At 42.7% G+C, this 12,781-nt stretch overlaps 1 protein-coding gene across 3 annotated transcripts in view; it reads right to left on the bottom strand.

Annotated features, from left to right (window-relative positions):
- Nucleotides 1-12,781, bottom strand: part of C5H1orf226 (chromosome 5 C1orf226 homolog) — a 297,311-nt gene that overhangs the window by 269,551 nt on the left and 14,979 nt on the right. The window contains exon 1 of one of the 3 annotated variants that reach the window (XM_087906163.1): nt 10,618-10,876. The exons of the other annotated variants lie outside the window; for them this stretch is intronic. The gene's annotated coding sequence lies outside the window, so the exon portion shown is untranslated. Of the gene's footprint in view, nt 1-10,617; nt 10,877-12,781 lie in introns of those variants that run through there. 3 annotated transcript variants of the gene reach the window in all.

The raw sequence follows: 12,781 nt of genomic DNA, 5'->3' as shown, positions 1-12,781 counted from the left end.
CAAACTGTCCCCATTTGGCCAATAGAAACATCTCCAGTTGATTTTAAAGCCGTCTTCAACACGACCTTGGAAATCCTTGATGGATTCCCTGCTTGCTAGTGTGACAAGGAGCTCCAGGCACATCCTACCGCCTGCCTCTGACCGGAAAGCCAGCGCCTTCTCCAAAGAGCCCCTGGCTGCTTTTCTTGGGAAATGATCCTTGTCAATCACAAAGGAAGGCTTCCTGCCACTGGCTCAGCCATTTGGAGCCTTGCCCATAGTCAGAACTCAAGTCTTTAAAAATAATAATAATAATAAAATGCTTCATGAGTTCCTACCCTGAGCCATCAAGCTCAGGACGGCGGGATTTCCGTCACCTCATTGTCCTATGTCAGCACTTCCTTCCTCCCGCCAGTATAATTAGCTGTTTACCCCACAACACATTAGGAATCGCAGAATAACCCCCCAACACTGCCGCCAGCCATGACAACTGGAAAACAGTCTACAATGCTTTCAGAAGCATCCTGACATGCTTCTTGGGGATGCAGACGATTGCGATGGGAGTCAGGAAGCCAGGCAACTGAGTTCTGCTCCAGTAGGTCATGCCAAACGCCTCAAAACAGGGACATTTATTTGGCTTTCTCAGAGCTCGCTTTTTATTGTACAATTATGTATAATTTTATATTTTTTCCAAGACTAAATAAGCAAAGCAAGGTATATGAAGGAAAGACTGCATCATCCCATCCCCTCCAGGCTGTTAGTTCTTTGCTCTTAAGGGCAGCCTTTCGCTATTATTCTGATTATATTATATGGCTCACTCTGCCATTTTCAAAAACAAATCAACTAGAAGTTAACAAAGTCACATAGTCTCTGTCTTTCTAAGATAAATAGTACCTTGTGCATTTTTCTAACATATCCTAGAGATTACTCCATTAAGACCATTAAGATATAGTGTCTCCCTCTCCCTTTCCCAACACACACACACACACACACACAGTGCTGGGCACTGAACTCAAGGCCTTAAGGCATGCTTGGTAAGCTCTCTCGTCATCGTTGTACCCACCCCCTCCATCTGAGAAATGCCATCTTTGTCTGATCTGAATCACTCTGAATCAAGTTGAGCATCTTTTCATAAGGTTATGATCCATTCATGATAACAATAATCCATGTGTCAAGAATTTTATATCATTAGAGAGAGAGTGTGTGTGTGTGTGTGTGTGTGTGTGTGTGTGTGTAACTGAACACACCATGTCAAGGAACACCTGTAGAGATCAGAGGACAACGCGTGGGAGCTGCCCTCTCCTTCCGTGTGGAGCCTAGGGATGGTAGTCAGGCTTGGGAGCAAATGCCTTTACCCACTGGTCCTAACGTTTCTCGTTTTCCCTTCAAAGGTCTCTAGCTCAACAGTCTAAGCAAAGGGAACAAAAACATGCATGGGGAACATGAAAAATGAGAAGCATTTCAGGAGGCTTCAGATGAAGTCACAAAATACCAGCAAAGAAGAGTGGCCCCAACAGTAAGAAAAAAATCTAAATTCTTCAAAGATTGTAGCAACCAAAACTGTAAGGCACCTAAAGATCAATCCAACTAAAAGCATATAAAAGTCCAATCTAGAAACCTGGTGGCACCGACCTCTAATGCCAAGCATTCAAAAGGAAGAGGCAGTTGGATCACCATCAGTTTGAGAACAGCCTGATCTACACAGCAGAATCCAGGCCAGTCAGAACTACATACTGAGACCCTGCCTTTAAAAAATGCAATCAAGAAATGATACATGTCAAGGAAAGACAAAAGACTCAAATGAGAGACAGAAAGGGAGAAAGAATTAATTCTTTCATTTAATTTATGTTAAAAGAGAAATAAAACTAATGACCAATAAACATAAGAACAAAGTCTTCCAGTAACTGACAATCAGGAAATTGTTTTTAGGTATTTCACATCAAGCATATTGAGCAAAATAAATAAATAAATAAATGTTAGGAATAACAGAACCAAGTGATGACACAGATCCAGCACAAAGCAGCAGAGATATATACTCCGTCAGCTTGTATTCACAATAATCACATAAAGGGAGGACATGGAGGATGCACCCATTCCACCCCAATGCTATGCCAAAGAACATAATGGTGCTCAAGAAGATGCAGAGATTTCAATAAGAATGTTTACTGTGGCGTTCTATGCAATGGAAAACTGAAAATAGCCTAAACCTGTCACAGGAAAATACATAAATTATTATGTATTATACCCATACAGCAGAATACTATGTAGCAGTAAAAACAAATGAATTCAAGATACAAAGCTAAACTTCAAAACCACACTGGGGACTGGGGAGATAGTTAGTCGGCACAGCACTTGCTGGACAAGCAAACGGACCTGAGCTCTGACCCCAGCACTCACACAAAAACAAGGTGTGGCGGTATGTATCTTTAACCTCAGTTCTGGGGTTAGGGTAGAGACAGACAGAGCCCAGGGCTCATGGCCAGCCAGACTAGGAGAACCATGAAGGTCCAGGTTGGGTTAGAGATGCTGAAATAGAGAAAAGCACACAATAGAGGAAGGCAGCTTACATACACACACACACACACACACACACACACACACACACACACACCTGTGTATACATGTTCACATACGTGCACAAAACATGCACAAACACCACACAAGTACCAACAAACACAGTAAGAAAAGAAATGTGGAAGAGTCAGTACGGTATTAAATAATTAAAGAAGGCAGACAAACTTCTCGAGTCAGAGTCTCATCACATGGCATAGGCTGGCCTCAGGGTCACACACCTTCCTGTCTCATGGGATTAAAGGAACATGTTAACCCACCAAATTCACATACATATTTTTCAAAATGACAAATATAAGAGAAGAATAAAACAAGGACTTGAAGACAGTGGTTACTTTCAAGGAAAAAGATAAGGAATGAAAACAAATGGAATATACAGGGACTTAAATTATGTGCATTCTTTTCTGGGTGTGTAATTTCTTCTTTGTTTGTTTGGTTTTATTTGAGACAGGGTCTACTATGTAGCCCTCCCTGCCTAGCCTGTCATTCACTGTTTAGACCAGGCTGGCCTCAACCTTGCCTTGGCCTTCTGTGTGCTGAGAGTAAAGGTGGGCATCTACATGCCCACATGTGAGCAGTTTTATCTATAATATATGCCTAAAAATATTCCCTAATATGGAAAAGTGAAGCTCATGCCGAGAGTCCTGATTGTGTTCCTAACTGACCAAGTTCTACTTGGTCACTAACTCACACTAAGGGAGAAGCCACCTAACAGTGAAAGCCATCTCTACATAAAATACCTGAAAAACGAGAATTCTGCCATCCTTAGCGTGACATGGGTAGAAGCAAGGTGCTGAAGAGGGAAGGCCCATTAATGTCTCCTTTGACAATTATATCTTCTGACTAGGCAAAGTGGTGTACACCTGAAACCCTACCTTCCAGAGAGCAAAGCCAAAAGGTCATGAGCTTGAGGCCACCTTGGGCTACAAAACAAGACTTTGTTTCAAAAAACTCAGCTCTCTGCAAAAACTAAATTACATCTCTAATATGTTGTCTCCTCTTAGAAGCCCTTGATTAACACTGCTGTACTAATGAAAAATTTAAGTCACTGTCTCTTTAAATGCCAACAAAAAAAAACGGAAATGAATGAATTGATGAGTGAAAGATAACCCTAAAACTTACTAACAATTAAAAATCTCAATTGGCATTCACCAACAAAGCTTGAAGAGGAAGAAAAGGAAGACACAGGAATGAGAAAGTAAGACAGCAACACAGCCACAATGAAGAGAAACCATCCACACGGGACTCCAATACTATTCCAATAAACCCCAAAAGATGATTAGCCATTAAGAGTGCTTTTGAAACTAGGTGTGGCAGTTCACATCTGCAGTCCCAGCACTGGGAAGATGGAGGCAGAAGAATCGGGAATTCAAGTTTGTTCTTAGCTATACAATAAGTTTGAGGTCAGCAGGCACTACCTGCTCTCCTTTGAAAAGAGGAGGGAGTAAGAAGAAGGGGAAGAGGAGGAGGAGCCAGTGTTTTAGCTAATACATTATTTAACCCTCATAAAAATCTTGTGAGGCACATCTTATTACTCTATTCTGTCAATGAAGAAGCAGAAACCAAGGCTCAGTAGTAGAGTACGTGCCTACCATGCACAAGGTACTGGGTTCAATTCCCAGTGCTTCGAAATAAAGGAAAGGAAGGAAGGAGAAGAAACTAAACTGAAAAGGTCACTTGCCTGGATTCTGAACACAGGTCTCCAGGTACTAAAATCCTCCATCTTCCAAAGTGACTCAATGCACAGGATACAAGAATTCCCACTTACAGATGTCTTATCAATCTAAAATGGTCTCCACACAATTTGAGAAGCATAGGACAAAAGAGAATTTAATGGTCTGAATTAACCATCCATTATTACATTCTTGCCACATCTCCCAACTTTCTCTTCGGATGTCAGATCATTTCTGCACATCCCACACACATCTTAGCCTCAGATGTTCTAACTAAGGACTTTGTGTCTGACAGACATTTGTTCCCCAAAGTTGGTCAGAAAGTCCAAGACAAAGGTACCAGCAGACTCAGTCTCTAGCAGGTAGACTACAGGCTCTTCCTGCCTGTAGACACACCCACTCGCTGTATCCTTACAGCTCCACTCATTGGACCTGATTACCTGTCAAAAGTCCTACCTTAATGCCATGCCATCAAACTAGAGATCAGTGCTTCAATATATGGAATTTGTAGTACACAACATTCAGCCCATAGCACCTTGCATCTGTCATTAGTCAAGTCTCTGCTTGAAGAAGTTGCATGCCCCAACTCTGGCGTTATTAGCAAGTACTTGCACTGGACAATGGAAAACAGAAGGTTATACCGCATCCATGTTCATGACACAAGACACCTGTAGAAATCACACAGGGAACATGAATGGAATGGACTTGTGTAAGCTGCTGCAGCAACCAGAAGACATGCCTACAGGGTGTAAGAGTGTCATGTAGCTATCTGGTACTAGATTTAGAGCTAGAATGGATGAAATACTTGGCCCATGCTTTTGACGCCTGAACCTAAGTTTGGAAGAGACCATCAACAAGACAAGAGACAAGTGTACATCTTCTTTGCTCAACCCTCAGGCAACTGTAGGATCTTGGATAAAGTACCTTCAGCTTCAAATAGTGCAAAGCAAAAGAAAGGAAATGACCCTGAAATGTCCAAGAATCTACCACGTGTTCATCTTCCAGCCAGGTCAAGGCCGGGAGCCTGTAGACCCAGCTCAGATACTCAAAAGAAGTACACTAAATCCTCCATCCATTAGTGAGACTATGTTTATGGTTAGCCTTATCAAGCATGATTAGGGGGTGGCTCTTTAATTCCATTTTATGAGTTTTGTGGGCTCCAGGGGAAGAATAAATCAAGCAAGAGTTTGCAAAGTCTGACTAGGCACATGCCACCAACATTTAAATGGGACCTGAATCTGTAGAACAAGAACGTCATTCTCTTTACCAATCTGTCTGTTGTCTTTACAGAAGACTAGAGAGTATGTGGACTTGGGAGCATGGGGCAGAAGGATTAGAGAACCAAGCCATATATGGTGCCATGAAGACCACTCCATCAGATAACCGTGGTGACATCCAGGGTGAGTCAAGATTACGAAAGTCTCCCTCTCTCAATCTCTTCCATCAGCTCAGAGTTCAGTTGTATATCTGCTATCAGTGGAGTCTTGCAATGATATGAACTCTGATATAACAGGCTGCAAGGAAATCAAGGAAGGTTACATGTGAGCACTTTCCCCACCCTAGGTTCTCAACAAGTCACAGAGTAATGGGGCTTCCTGAAGGAATCTCAGAATCTACTCATTGGTCACCATCATCAGAAACACACATCTTAAATGACAGAAAATTATGCCGTGATCTCTGATGATGCTGGTTTATTAATTCCATTGTAATGCTCCTAATTTTTCAAGAATGTCTGTGGTCTCTCCTCCACTATTCTGCGTGGAGCCCGAAGGAGAATACATGCATGCCTAGTTAAGCAGAAGCAAAAGCATTCTTTTCTCACTTACTACATGGAGAAATCAGAAAGGTCCAGAGGACATCCCAACACTGCCAGACTACATATCTGCATCCCCATGGTCCTTCAAGATTACATCATAGCACCCAGCATGGGACCTGGCTTAACACAGTACTCAGAGACCACTGATTGCATGGATGAAATTCTCTTCCAATTTAATGCACACCAACTTATTCTCTGCTCAGAGATGAGGGTTGGTTTTACTAAAGCCATCTCTGCACATCGACACGTGAAGCTCTGGAGCCCAGGTTTCATTAGCTAAGGGATGCGATAATATTTAGCAGGTAAAAGTTAGTTCTAGTCACAGGTGAAAAATGATCATTGTTTCAAATAAAGGAACTGTCTTAGTTACTTTTCTGTTGCTGTGATGAAACGCCATGACCAACGCAGCTTATGAAAGAAAGTGTTTAATTTGGGCTTATGGTCTCAGAGGGTTAGAGTCCATGACGGTAGAGCAAAGGTCTGCCAGCAGAAACAGGGGAGAACTTACATCTTGATCCACAAGAGGGGGCATAGAAAGAGAGACACTGAGAAAACAGCAAATCTTCGGAAACCTCAAAGCCTGCCGCCAGTGACACACATCCTCCAACAAGACCACACCTCCTAGTCCTCCCCAAACACTTCTACCAAGTGGGGATCAAGTATTCAAACATAGAAGCCTATGGGGCCATTCTCACTCAAAACCAACACAGGAACTGGAGATCAAACACAGTCCAAGTGTCTGAAAACTTGCAAAAGTAAAGATGCTAGTAGAGGGGGAGGAAAACAAAAGAGGAGAAAGAAGCAACAGAACACACCCCCTTGGTGGGGTCGTTTTTTCTCTAATGGCAATACATTTCTCTTATCGTCATTCCTCTCACTCGACAGCCACTATGGCAATGAACCTGAACAAAGGGTGCACTGGATTGCATAGAAGGGGGATTAATACTCAGATCCTCCTTACCACGTTATGTAGAAAGCCCCCCTTCCTTTAATGTCATATAATTTAATACTCAGTTATGCATGCAAGGTCAGTGACTTTGTTCATGTTTTTTTTTCTTCCAAACAAATTCACTCAGTACATATACACCAAATGTAAAGCAGGTAGTAGGCATTGATACATAAATATAAATTATTATATTCTTGGTCATTTTTTTTACTATCCTCTTGACCAAGAGAAACAAAACGACTGGGATAGAATGGGTGCTGACAGACAACTCATTAAGTCAATTGTCAAGAATCATTAATCAATAGGAATCCCTTTCTTGGAAATGTCACCAATCCCACGTTTGCCACCTGGTGCAGTGAGAAGTTCTCTGGGACTCCCTCAGCCAGGCCTTTCATGCCTGCCCTTGCTTCTACCATGAACAAGCTGTGAGACTGCTTCAGAAATCCACCATCCAACTCCATAATTACTCCACACAAACACCAAATTATGTGTGCCTCTATTTTAAGTAAACCCACTATTTGAACCACTGAACTTCTTAAAACAAAAAGAGTGAATACCCTCCAATTTACTCTGCACAAGCCCTCTTCTCTCTACAATGGTCTACTTAGCAACTACTCAATAGGAAGTTTGGGGTTTCAGAGTCTGGCATGGGCGAAGAAACCTAGACTGACTGAAGAGTCTATCCCACCACCTGGTTCATCAGTAGCTTTGCTTTTTGTTGTTGTTTTTGTTTTTCCAGACAGGGTTTCTCTATGGTTTTGGAGCCTGTCCTGGAACTAGCTCTTGTAGACCAGGGTAGTCTCGAACTCATAGAGATCCACCTGCTTCTGCCTCCCGAGTGCAGATTAAAGGTGTGTGCTACCACCAACCAGGGCATCAGTAGCCCTGAACAAGACCCTTTCACCTTTCTCTACTCAAGTCCCCTCATCTATAAATAATGGAGTTGACTCAGAACCTGAATCTTAGAATAAGGCTCTGACATTCCCCACCCAACACACACTGCCAATTCTATTCTATCTCTTTGGGACTCTTATTCTTCTCATGTTCTCAGTAAACCATGTTCCTTTGCCCCAGTGAAGTCAACCTCCATCATCAGGCTCACACACTGGATCAGCCAGAGCTCAGCCAGACTCCTGACCTCCATGGGTTCTTGGACTGTGTAAAGCACCCTCAGAAGTCATGGAAGGGGACACCCGAGGCCTTCCTTCCAGGATCTTCATCCATGGATCAGACAGAAAATGGAAGCACATGCAGGTAAAATGGATTTTCAGACTGTCCTATGTAAATATTTACATCATTTGCTGCTGGGGAGGGGGCCATTTTAAAACTGCGAACAAGATTTGCCGTGGTATGGTGAAATTTTTAAAAAATGATATGCTAGTGTGCTTTGGGGGTCTTCTGCATCCCTACAATGGTGTTGACAGAGCAACTGAGCAAAGCTAAAATCTCAGACAACATTCAACAAAATTTCGTGACAAGGTGTTACCACACGCTCCAAATTACAAGCAAACCACCAGAAGCCAGTGTGATACTCGTGTCTGTGTGCGATGAAACAGAGACGAGGGGGGCTGGCGTGCAGCACAGAGGGAGGACACTTGCCTACTGTGACTCTGGGCCCATTCCCAGCACTATGAAAACTAGAATAAAGAAGTAAAGACATGAGGTCCAGGTAGACTTGGATGAGGGGATCCCCAAAAGAACCAACAGAGGAAACCGGGGCACTATAGCTTCACACAGAACTACAAGGGAGCCGCAGTGTGGCCTGAAGGGCTGGAGTGTCCGCCCCGGAGCCTCAGAACCAACTCCCTGGGACAAGACAGTACTGGGAACAGAATGGTGGGGCGCAGACTCAGAACTGAGCGAAGCCGGGGCAGTGGTAAAGGAGCGAGCAGATACACAACACTGGGAGATGAGCTGTGGAAGCAGGGTCACTATTTTGTTTTGTTTCCCAAGTTCTAGGCATTGAGCCTAAGGCCGCATACATGCATGCCAGGCAGCTGAGCTATAGCCCCTGCCCACCAGATTTTTAGTTCACATGAAAATAGAGGAACTTTGTTAAATTAGAAAAGTCACCAAACCGAGACCCCTTTCAATGCATATGACTAGTCTGCCTGCGTGTGTGCCTATACACCGTGAGCAGGCAGCGTCCGTGAAGGCCAGAAGAGGGCATCCAAAATCATGCATCGGGAGTTAAAGGTGGTTGTGAACCGGCAGGTGGGTACTGGGAACCAAGCCTGGGTCCTCTGCAGGAACAAAAACTTAACCACTGAGTCATTTCTCCTGCACTCGAGACATCTTTTTTAAACTTCATGAAAACTAGTTACATAAATATTAACAGAGAAGCAAAAAATCCATAAGCATTTCTATAAGGAAAAGCAAGGCTAAGGGACAAAATTACATCTCTAGTGGTATGTGGCAATGAACGCATGCCAAGAAGACATTTTTTAAAAAAACACATGAAATATAACATTTCAAAATAGCCTATAAATATTTTAAACTATGCAAAGCTTGGAAGAAAAAAACATAAATTAGAATCAGGAAAATTCATAAGTGAAATGACAGATTTCAAAAAATAAATGGAAGTTGAAAAAGTTAGCTCAGAAATAAAAACTAAGACCTAAGGTATGAACCCCTGGGTTTGATTCCCAGCAATGGGGAAGGAGGGTCGGGGACAGAGAAGAAGATTAAGATGGAAGAAATGTAAGAAAAATCAGATGTAGCAAATGTCTGAAACTTAGGGGGAAATGGTTACTGAGAAATACAGAAAGAGAGGAGGAGGGTTTAAAATGGTAAATGCTGAAGATAAACAGAGAACCAACACATGGACAAGGAAGCCCCGAAAGAACAAACTGAAGCAAAGGGCAGAATCCCACAAACAGTGATTTGAGAAAGTTTTTCCAAAGAAGAAAATAAAATAAGAGGATTGGAAATTTCATATTGAAAAGAGCGGACAGTGGCTGACTGAGCAGTACTGCCTTACCTAACCTGTGCCAGGGCCTGAATCTGACCTCCAGCATGGGAAAGGGAAGCACACTATACCCTGGAGTACAACCTAGAACAAGGTACTCCCTAGTACCAAGTGTGAGGGGCGCATACCTGCAATTCCGACACTTGAGAAGATCAGGCGTGCAAGGCCAATCTTGGTTACATAGCAAGCTGAGGCTAGCCTGGGCTATACGAAACTGTTTTTAAAAGATAGGCACCTTATTATTTTCAAAACACAGGAATTATTAGGAAAAATTATGTCATCTTACAACAAGCTTTAATACCAGGATAGGGAGAAACATTAAAGAAAATGTAAACTAAAGATTTTATATCCAGTCGTTTTGACCTTTCCCAGACAAAAGCTTAATAATATGCAGGAAAATAAAAAGATTATTGTCCTCATGAGCCCTTCTTATAGATACCAGAGAAGAACTTTACACGAGCAAAATGACTACGCATGTATCCAAGTTTTAGTAGTATTAAATACATGGTTATTCAAGAATTAAACGAAGGTTAAAAAGGAGATTTTTTTTTTTAATGTGTCCTGGGGAATGCTGGGCAAGTGATATACCATCACAACTGATCACAAAGTCAGTGGCTTAAAGCATTAAAAATTTATTCTTTCTCCATTCCAAAACCAATTTTACCTGACTGGTCACAAGGTGTCAGCAGGCTGTGCGACCTGCAGATGTTCTGGGCAGGGTCTCCTCCTGCTTCTCCTCCTGCAGCTTGACTTGTAACTGAGTCACCCCAGCCTTGGTCTCCATGGTTACACATCTTCCTTCTGTGTATACTCCCCCTCTGCCTTCCTTGTGAGGACGAGTAGGATTTATTTATGACCCACCCAGATAATCGCAGGCAGTCTCTGTGTCTCAAGTTCCTCAACACAATCATGGATGCAAAGCCTGCTGTGGGCAGTGACAGTCACGGATGGGTTCCAGGGGTTAGAGTGGAGGGCTTTTAAAGGGTCACTCTCTAGCCCTTTGTGATGGTAGGACTTGTTAACATTCCATTACTGTGACACATGCCTGAGACTAACCTTTTCTCTTCATGAACAGTATCCAGCTCAGTCTGAGATGTTTCCTTCTCGGTAATTTGGCCTTGTGACTTTGGAAACCCAAAACAAAGATGAATATCACAGCAAAAGCCAAAAGAGAAAAGCTGAGTGTTTGTCTCGCCTTCAGGATATGAAAACAAGACAGAAAACTCAGAGTCCCATAGGCCCCTCTACAGGCACTTCTCCAATGACTAAACACCTTCCACTCGACCCACTTATTTATTTGTTTGTCCAATTGACTGATTGATTTTTAGGTTTATTATGCTTATCTGTGTGTATGTGTCTGTGTGAATGTGTGCCACATGTGTGTAGTACCCTCAGAGGCCAGAAGAGGGTGCTAGGTCTCTGAAGCTGGAGTTACAGGTGGTTGTGAGCCACCCAACTTAGGTGCTGGGAACTGAACTCTGGATCCTCTGCAAGAACAGTGTGCTCTTAATTTTCGAAACATCGCTCTACTATCAAGTAGCCAATGATGGCTTGACACTCACTCTGTAGTCTAGGATGACCTTGAACTTTTGGTCCTCCTGCCTTCACTTCCCAAGGGTTAGTTGTGGAAAACCACTCCAAGTAAGGTCCCATTTCACTGTTTTCAGTAATCATAACTGTTAGTGGTATTAGTATCATTAGTCTGAGAGTGCTAATTATGTGTTACAGAATAAAACAAATAAGTAATTATGGGATATAAAATTGTTAATTCTTATGTGTGCAAAACCTAGAAATACTGGTGTGGAAAAAGGAACCAGTAAATAAGGGAAAATATCAAACTTCTAGACTCAAATTCTATCTGGAAACATAGTGTCCACTCATTCCTGCCCTACTTAGAACATGCATTTCGACCCTTCTTCTATTTCCCACCTCTGTCTCTGAGAAGTGGCTCCACAAAACAATGGCCATCCAGTAAAAAGCAAGCATTCGCGATGCCCAAGATGGTGCTTCTGCACCACTGCTGCCCAAGATACCAGGTCTTCCTAGAGAAATGGGTGGTTCCAGGTTTGAAACAAAAGCACACACGAAGTCTAAGGGGAAGTGAAAGGAAGGAGAGCAATGAGAAAACAAGAGACAGAGAGGAGCGTGGAGGAAGCCCCAGACCAGCAGACAAATCAGTTTCTAGACTACATATTTACAAATATAAGCAAAGACATGAGAAAGGGCCAAGACTGGATCGCAAGCATTTTAAAAAAAAGTAAATCAAGCCTTACCCAGGAGGAGGGGAGCATCACTCCGCCCTAAACACAACAGGCACAAACTCAGACCAGGGAGGTATGTCACTCCAGAGGCTAAGACAAGAGGATCACAAATTCTAGGCCATCCATCCATCATCAATCAACCAATCAATCAACCACATGTTTTAGAAAGGCCATGTTGGCAGTATCTAATCAAGACTGCCAGAGTGAGCTTTGGCCTGGAAACTTTGAAGACTCTAATCCCAACTGGGAAATTATCAGTACAGTGTGTACATCAAGCCTCCCTGGCCTGCTGCCATTAAACATTCCCCAACATCCCATCCTCTCCTAACCATCACGCCATACCTGAAGGGAGATAACGGCTGGCTTCATATCTACTGAGTTTATTCAGTATCTCATTCAATTATGTATCCCATTGTAAATCCATAAAAAGAGCACTCTGGACTAATTAATCAGGTTTGACAACCTGGATAACCCAGGTCTGTCCTTTAATATCCCCATTCTGTGTGCATGTTCACCGGTGGCTATCTGGACACATCCTGTAATCATCCTGAGTTTTTAAAATTCATA

The sequence above is a fragment of the Myodes glareolus genome, chromosome 5 (assembly GCF_982192425.1).
Source record: "Myodes glareolus chromosome 5, mMyoGla1.1, whole genome shotgun sequence".
Lineage (NCBI taxonomy): Eukaryota > Metazoa > Chordata > Mammalia > Rodentia > Cricetidae > Myodes > Myodes glareolus.
Note: the sequence above shows the minus strand (reverse complement) of the source record. Positions and strands in the feature narration are given on the sequence as shown.